This window comes from Coenobita brevimanus, chromosome 104, assembly GCF_032717465.1.
Source record: "Coenobita brevimanus isolate Jiangsu-jjx chromosome 104, ASM3271746v2, whole genome shotgun sequence".
Taxonomy (NCBI): Eukaryota; Metazoa; Arthropoda; class Malacostraca; order Decapoda; family Coenobitidae; genus Coenobita; species Coenobita brevimanus.
Window position 1 is genome coordinate 10,497,603 of NC_137057.1, and position 9,433 is coordinate 10,507,035.

Consider the following 9,433-nt stretch of genomic DNA (forward strand, 5'->3'; position numbering starts at 1 on the left):
ACAACCCATTTTATACGTGCTACCACTTAACATTTCTTCACCTCTGGGCACTTCTTGTGGCGAAACAATGTAAAAAGCTCTTTTAAAACTGGTTACCTATTCACTGCTACTATGTCTTTGTTATTAAGTACGCCGTAAAACAATCTGATTTTCTCTACTAATGGGAAAAATTCTGCTGCAGAATTGGCTAAAATCCTTGATTAACTTAGAGAAAATCGAAGGCTTTCGCATCTTAGAGCAAAATAAGTTACTACTATTGTGAACATTTCCTGCATAAAATCTCGATGACACTTTGATAATCACTCACTCAAGATCTATAGCCATAATTTTATTACCTTATTCCTTCTTGGTATTATTGAGAAAGATTCACCTGATTGACTGAAGCAAAGCAGATTTCATTTTTTATAGAAATCGTTTTTTTTTTTTTTTTCCGCTCATTACCTTTTAACAGAAAACAGCATGATAGAAAAATTTAAAAATATGCCGAGAGTTGCTTGATCCTTGGTTGTCTTGGCATTATTTTTGTCTAACTTGGCCTAAAATTGTCATCGATCCATCGTGAATGCTGATTTGCAATACGGGGTTAAAACTAGAATATGACGATAGTCAAAGAAAGGATGTAACGCCTAGGCTTTGTCTTATCCTTCGACTGAGGTGCATGAAATACGCTGCAAAAACACGTAAATCTGGGACAAATTAAGGTTAAAAGGAATATAAGCAGGTAACTTTACCAATTCTTCACTCCTCGCTCACTCTTCCCTCAGTTTCCGTCTCCATTCCCACACTTACTCCCCACTCATCCCTCACCTCCCTTCCCATACCTGCCTTACCACTCCCCCACTCACTGCCAACTCATCCCTCACTCTCCGTCCCCTTACCTGCCTTACCACTTCCACACTCATTCCCCACTCACGCCCATTCTTCCCCCCATTACATCCCTTCCCGACTCTCAAAGACATTCCTCACTCATCCCTCATTTTCTCTCCTTCTACTTTCCTTCCCCACTCCCACACACACACTCTCCATTCATCGCCCACTCTTCCTCCACTTACCACTTCCCATCTCACTCCTCACACATCTTTAACTCTCCCTCCCCTTTTTTCTTTTCATTAATGTCTCATCACTCTCCACGCTCCCTTCCTTCACCTACCGTCCTCACTCACACACTCACTCTCGTTCTCCTCTACAGGCACTACCATCACCACCACCATGCGGATGGCCTTCTGGCCGGAGGAAGTCTGGCACAGAGTTTACTGCCCTGTAGTGGGTTTACGTATTCATTGAAGCTGTTATTCCCGGGATTCGTTAGTGGTTGTGTTTTGGTTGCCGTCTGAATGTCACTCTCATTCGCTGGTTCTCCTTTTAACATGCATATTCACTCACACATGCATTCATACACTCGCTGGTAACAGATGGTAACAGATATAACACACACACACACACACACACACACACACACACACACACACACACACACACACACACACACACACACACACTCCTACACTTCTTCAGAAGTATTTTTTGTACTTACTAATTCACTTACACATCATTCACACAGGCACTAAACCTAACGCAGCTGAAAGAACGTTTCTACTATATACTCTCACTCCCTCAGTCTTAACTGACTCCCACAGACACTCGCACTCGCTGCACCCCATGCAGGTTCACTCATATTCCAAAGGATGCTCCCTCTCACTCACTCATTTACTCAATACCAACTTATAGTGATTGGAGAAAGTTTCGGAGACGTTCTAACTCAGGTTCTTTCTCCTATTGTCACAAGCTTAGTTTAAAGAAGTTACTCTATTTGCATTATTTTACTTGTAATGGATGGATCGAATCTACCAAAATCTCCATTAGATTTATATTCCTGCTTTCTAAAGTCTATAGCATTCACCCAGTCAAAGCAGCATAATTATGAGGAAGAGCTTTTCTTCCTCTCTCTCTGCCTCCCCGTTCTTTTCTGTTTATCTCTGTCTTTTCCGTTCTTCCTCTGCCTCCTCCGTCACCTGCCCCTCTACTAACAATCTCCTAAACCCTCCACAGCCAAAGCAATATGTGAAGGATAGCATTCACTACCTCAAACTGTCTTCCCATTCCTCTCCCTTTTTCTCCGTCCTTCCCATTTCCTCCGCTGTTTTCCTCTTTCCTCCACCCTCTTTCAGATGCTTTCCCTGCTTCCCTCTTTTCTCCCTGCCTTTAATAACCATATTCTCCCAACCCTCTACAGTCGGAGTAGTATGTCAGGGGCCGCTTCCGTTACCCGTGTGCCGCTCGACGTGTTAGGCTGCATCCTGGAACTTGACATACTCTGCGGAGACCTCACCTAAGACCTGCTGGACACAATAGTCGGAACTTTGACAGACTGCGTCGCAGAGTTGAAACTGGAAGTGAATATGGACCTTCTCGCTAAAATTATCCGTAATGTCACTCGATTTTACGCTGATTTTCATACTGTCACTCGTTTAACACTGATTTTTACAATGCACTCTCTCTTACACTAATTTCCATATTGTCATTGTTTTAAGCTGATTTTCACACTGTCAGTCTTATGCTGATTTTGATATTGCTCCAGTTTTGGTCTCATTTTGATATAGTCACTCTGTGTTACGCCTATTTTCATACTTTGTTTTATCCTGTCTCTCATACCACAGCTTTATGTTATGGGATTGTTTTAATCTGGCTCTCATACCCATTCTTTATGTTTTGTGATTACACTAGCTTCCATACTTGGCTTTAATATTTTACTCTGGCTGTCATTCCCCAGCTTTATGTTATGCGATTCTGTTTTTCTCTGACTCTTATATCCTTGACTTATGCGATTTTGTTTAACTATGACGCCAATACCATACCTTTATTTTATGTGATTCTGTTTTACTCTGGTTTATATTATTTTGGTGGCAGTACTGTGACTTTCTTCTATTCTCACTACATGTTACTTATTCCAGGTTGGTGGTGCCGGAAAGCAGGAGAAAGCAACCTCATTCACTTTCATTCTGTTTCTCAGCTGTCTAACTTAATGATCTACGTAAAGCTATCTTAAAATTACTTCACTCTCATCCAAGTCTAATACACGATTTACCCCAGCTGTTTCATTTCTTGCCCTCGCAGGTTACTGGTAGAGTTGTTCTCCCCTAAGCCACTTCATTCCAATTTGCTTTATACCATACACACTTCTCACTCGCGGTCATACCTCTAGTTAAAAATATATTTCATCACTATCGTGTCCGCTGCGTCTAGATCTCATCATTTCCCTCATTAACTCCACTTCTAATCTGTATACTGTCATCAATCTCCCACCACACCTTCTCTCTATTGGCTATATCATGACATAGCCTGATCTGCACATTCCATTGCATTACGTCTACTTTAAGACGTCCCTGGTCTTTCAAACTCTTTCAATGTCATCTTTCACTCTCATAAGTCATCTAACTCTACATACAGACCTGCAGCACTTCATCAAAGCACTTCCACCCTTTTTCAGTCCTTAGTATTCAAAGATCGATGCATGCATCAATACAGGACCGTCAGGGTCACTTTGCTTTCATACTTCCCCATGCTTCACATTGGCTTACTATGCCTCGTCTCCTATCCTACGACTTGCTTGAGGTCCCATAGTTCTGTCTGGTCCTTTGGCCACTTTTAAATTCCTACAGTACTATATTTCCTCCTACGCTGGAGCGGTAAAGCTCACCTAGCATTCTACTCCATATGTTTGTTAGACGTCATCACCTCGGCTTTTCTTGTATTCGATAAACTTCTTCCATTTAACATGAAGACTTATTTTCAGCTTATTCTGGCAAACTGTATTCACCAAGTACGTCAGTGTGGCGAATCTGTTTAATCTTCAGGCAAATTTGCTTTTATTTCTGGTGCGGGAAATCTTTTTAATCTTCCTGCTAATTTGTTTTTATATTTGTTGTAGTAAATCTTTAAAATCTTCTTTCTAATTTGTCTATATCTGTGGGATGTAGAGTTCAGATAATGAAAAGACAACAACGATGTCGGTGAAAAAGATATTACAATGATTCCTAAAGAACTAGAGTGAGAAAGATTTATTCTCTCTCAGTCAAACCCCCCCTCCAACATTCCCCCACACTTCTCACCTGCCTTGCCCTAACCTGCCTTCCCCTAAATTATACTGCCTTCCCTGCCTTTCTCTACATTTCCCTGCCCTGCCTTCCACTTCATTACCTTGCCCTGCATTTCTCTTCATCATCATGCCCTGTCCTGCTTTGCCCTGCGTTCCTTCAAGCATAAGGCAGGTTCTCTAATCACTTGACCTAATCGACCCTTTCCCCTTCCTCTACCATAGCCGGCACACCACCTGAGGTGATCTTGAATATCTTGCTAGAAATCTTCGGCCTTGAAAGCCTCATGGCGGTCCTCCTGTGTCTGCTGTCGAAGCTTGGCTTTGTGAGTACGACAGATAGATATAGAAAAATTGATGGGGATAGAGAGAGAGAGAGAGAGAGAGAGAGAGAGAGAGAGAGAGAGAGACAGACAGACAGACAGACAGACAGACAGACAGACAAACAGACAGACAGACGGACAGGGACAGAGAGAGAGAGACAGGGGGGGAGTTATTATCTGATACCTTTTATTTTATAGTAAGAACATATGTATTAAGATACAAAACTTACTTTCACGATCATTATAACTCTTGTGGAATTTTTTCTTTAAGTGTTACGCCGTGGTTGTTCCAAACTGAAAAAAAAAAAATCCGTGACCTTTATAACTTATCTCTAACGTGAGAAAAACATGTATAACTCCTGTGACTCTCTCTCTCTCTCTCTCTCTCTCTCTCTCTCTCTCTCTCTCTCTCTCTCTCTCTCTCTCTCTCTCTCTCTCTCTCTCTCTCTCTCTCTCTCTCTCTCTCTCTCTCTCTCTCTCTCTCTCTCTCTCTCTCTCTCCCCCACAGATCCTCGAATTCATCTCCTGCTTGCTTGGTGGAGTTCTTGGAATTCTTGGATAACATGGAACCCGTTGAACCGACCTGAACCAACGTGAACCTGAACCAGGACCAATCTCCATTCTGTGTGTGTGCGTGTGCGCGCGTGTGTGTGTGTGTGTGTGTGTGTGTGTGTGTGTGTGTGTGTGTGTGTGTGTGTGTGTGTGTGTGTGTGTGTGTGTGTGTGTGTGTGTGTGTGTGTGTGTGTGTGTGTGTGTGTGTGTGTGTGTGTGTGTGTGTGTGTGTGTGTGTGTGTGTGTGTGTGTGTGACTGTGTGCCGCGGGCACGAGTGTGTATGTGAATTAATCTAAAGCAGCATCTTACATTGCTTTTATTACCTGACTAATACATAGATTATAATTATTTTTTACCCAGTTCTGAATCAAGGCATTTTAAGTGATAAAAAGTATCATATGAATTCATATGAATTCATTTCCACTAGAACTATAAGGAACGGTATATATATATATATATATATATATATATATATATATATATATATATATATATATATATATATATATATATATATATATATATATATATATATATATATATATATATATATATATATATATATATATATATATATATAATTCCCTTTCAACATGACCCACTATGGTAGTTCTTCAAGGAAACACTGCTTTGTCTTGGTGCTGAAGCCTGTGCATTCCAGTCATCAAAGGAACTATACTAATCAGGTGCAACCACACTGGGAAGTTTCTTTACTAGAGATCACATAAAAAGTGTTCCCCTGACACTAAGTGCCTGAACTGGACATACGAGGCACCAACTCAAATATTTTTATAGTAGTTCACTATCATGCAGTCTACCAGGTTCTTTTCAGTGGATAGGGAAGGAGTTGACAGACGTTCGTATAACAAGTTAGCGAAGTTGCCCGACTATATCGATGCCACCATATGAAGGGGTCCCTCACCAGTGCCAGCCTCTTTCTAAACCACAAAGACGAGTTCCGTCTAACCATGGTCCTTAATCTTCAGCAGCGATGCAGCAGATGACTTGGCGTAGTCAGCGCTGATCCAGAGCAAGAAGTGTCAAGAATATACGAATTTTTACGATCTAGGCGCCTTTACAAACGAAACCTTGGGATGAGCAGTCGGCATGAAGAGTCCGGTCGTCTCTCCTGTTTTTCTCTCCATGGACTTTCAAAATCAGTGTGGTGAGTCCGAAGCAACTGACAATGACGACAGTACACGGCCACATATAATATCATCAATGTCGGCTGCTGCGGGGTTACCACACTGAGGCGAACGAAGTCGTTGTACAGCAAACGTAGGAGTGTTCGGAGAGATATGGAAAAATACTGATAGATGTCCCGTGGAACGAGAAAAAAAGAACTCGTCCTTAAAATCCATCAGACGATAGTAGGAGATACAAGCAATCAAAAAACGTACTTTTTCATGCAAGGAAGAAACAGCCAAAGACTAAAAATCCCAAAAGTTCTTCTCAACACGGAAAACAGAACACAACAATGCAAATTTTAAGATCCACTTATTCTGAGATGAGACTGAGGTCAGAGAGAAAGGAAAATACAGGCTGAAGACGGCAGTTCTAGAGCTGACCTGCTGCATACGTGAACGATTGAGTATCGTTTACTCTTGCTTTAAAGAACTGGACATAGAAGGGGTGAGAGTGTGCTGCCATAAATGTTCTACGCGCTGCGGTAATGGACGAAGGGTGCAAATAAACTTTTCAGAAACACACCAAAACAGCTCTGGTGCAAAGATAGAGATACAACACTGCAGAGAAAAGGGATAGGTTGAAGGGAGTCAGTGAGAGAGTTAGATAGTAATAGACGATAAGCCTTTGATTCAACCATGTTTACAAGAACGGTATGTGGGGAACGACTCCAACGGCAAACATACTAGATGTACTCCACACACGGGCGAATAACACCCCTATACAAAGTAAACAACTGTCACGTGTAACGAAAACACGGAGTCGGTTTAGTGCACGTAAACCGTTGGAAGAGGATTTTGCACGAGTGGTAGTATGATCTTTTCCAGACTCGTAGACAAAGAAATCCCAAGGATATTAAGAGATAATGAAGCATTGAGCTGTGTATTGCAAAATATTTAGAGATAGTCCTGGTGAAGCCGTTTGAGTATCCACTGCAGGACCGGCATATCCCGACCGAAGTCGGGACGATACAGCCAATGTATCCCTACCAAGTGGCTTAGGCTGTCTAGTAGAGATTGTATGTAGGGTGAGAAGTGCTTGTACAGTATGTGTAATTATAGTGTTGGCGTGGCTTTGGATCTGTGTGTAGTCTGTGAACCAAGTGTAATCGGCCCGTGGAAGCCGACTGGGTGCAAGCATACTTTACAGTAAGCGACACAAGTTCAACCACAGCACCCCTTGTGTCCGCCAATGCAGTACGTGGCCGGGTGAACACTCCCAAAGTTTACTACCTTGACGGGGCGCGAACCCTGGTCCACCCGTGTACGAAACGCACACTTTACCACTGTACCACAGAGGGTCCATATATATATATATATATATATATATATATATATATATATATATATATATATATATATATATATATATATATATATATATATATATATATATATATATATATATATATATATATATATATATATATATATCCAGAGAGAGAGAGAGAGAGAGAATAAAAAATGATAGTCAAATCAGAAAGTAGTAAGCTACAGCTTCGTCACATCATGACTTAAAGAACTGAAGAAACGGACACCGAAACAAGCATTTAGGAATGTGAAGGATGGAGCCATCTGAGTGAAAGTGGACAGGGATAAAAATGCAGTTCGGAGAATCAATTATGAATAGAAGGGAGAGAGCCGGTGAGAGTACAGAACACTAAGGAACACCACTATCGATAGTTTTAGAAGACGAACATAGGCAGTCTACAACAGCATCTACAGAACGACCACAAAGGAAGCTTGAGATGAAGGGACTGACAGAAAAAACCCATAAAAGGGCTCTCAGGAAATCATAAATTTTTGCCAAACTCGGTCGATAGCTTTGACTATGACACGTGCAATGACAAAGGTTTCGCCACAGTCCCAAAAGGAGGATGGCCAAATACCATAAGGCAAGGTGTACATCACCACTGGAGCATCGCTAACCGAAAAAAGTTTATGAGAGGACAATGCTCCAGAATCTCCTAGTTAAACATACCCTCAAACACTTTTAAAAAATAACATACTGAGGCAATTGTGCGATACTGAGTGGGTTAGGAACGACCATCCCTTTTCGGAAGAGGCTGGATGAAAGCAAACTTCCAGCAAGAAGGTAAAGCACGAGTTGACAGACATAGGCAAAAGAGTTTACCTAGACAGGGTGCCAGCATAGACCAGCCAGTGAACAAATTGGACTGTTTCGAAGCTAAGCGACAGTTGACCATATTTAAATTTTATAGTAAGTAAGAAAACTTATAAACATGAAAATGGCGTTTCCTGGATAGCAGGGAAAAACGTAGGTAATATAAACAGATCATATCCCAGGTAGAGAAGACAACAGACAGACAACCAAGACAACGGAGAGGCAGGCCAGAGATGAGTGAAAGGAAGATCTAAACAAGAAGAAAATGAAGATATGAAATGCGGAAATTCGGTGGTATTCGGAAATTTGCTGCTATTCTATGAAACAGGCTAATAAGCAATACTGTAGGATGTGATGGAAAATGATGAGAGAGGTCTTTGTGATTCAGTGGACTGACTAAGGCTGCTGTTATGTATGCATATATATATGTATGTACAGTTGTATACTGTGTGTGTGTGTGTGTGTGTGTGTGTGTGTGTGTGTGTGTGTGTGTGTGTGATGAGTATAGAAGTATGCTTTAACACCAATTTGAAAGGATCTGCTCCTGTATACTTATACAACTGTACTTCCTTCAAGAGGCACACGATAAACGCCAGCAGAAGTTATTGCTCTAGTGAATTTAATAAATACTTATGCTAGTTTGTAAGCGAAAACATACAATTTTGGTGAATTAAGGAAAAACTGATGGTGTCAGATGATTTAAAGTGAGACGAATTATGAGGCGGTATACTGTAGATGCTCTCTCTCTCTCTCTCTCTCTCTCTCTCTCTCTCTCTCTCTCTCGTCAGAAAATTTTAGTAAATGACACTGCATACCAATATTACACTTAAATTTAATAATAACCATGTTACTGTAGTTGCGAGAAAGTGATGGAGTACAAGAAGGCTAATTCTCAAAAACTGAATGCAATTGTAAATCAAAGTGACTGGAATTCTTTTCTTCAAACATTAGCTATTAACGAGACATGGAACAGCAAATGAACAAAAAAAAATAATAACAAAAGAGAAACGAAGATGTTCGAAAGGATAATATGAGCAGGATTGAATAAACTTCAAGGAATTGTGTAGGTCGAAAGAAACCAGGGGGAAGCTTGGGATGGGAAGAAACCAAATGTCTCCTCTGAAAGATGTTACTGGAGAAAAATAAATAAATGTG

At 41.0% G+C, this 9,433-nt stretch overlaps 1 long non-coding RNA gene across 1 annotated transcript in view; it reads left to right on the plus strand.

The window, feature by feature from the left end:
• Positions 1 to 2,405: 2,405 nt before the first annotated feature.
• The window catches only part of LOC145416124 (uncharacterized), a 15,329-nt gene continuing 8,301 nt past the window's right edge, over positions 2,406 to 9,433 (plus strand). Inside the window, exons 1-2 of the long non-coding RNA XR_013900198.1 lie at positions 2,406 to 2,424; positions 4,319 to 4,419. This is a non-coding gene — a long non-coding RNA (uncharacterized LOC145416124). The remainder of the gene's footprint in view (positions 2,425 to 4,318; positions 4,420 to 9,433) is intronic.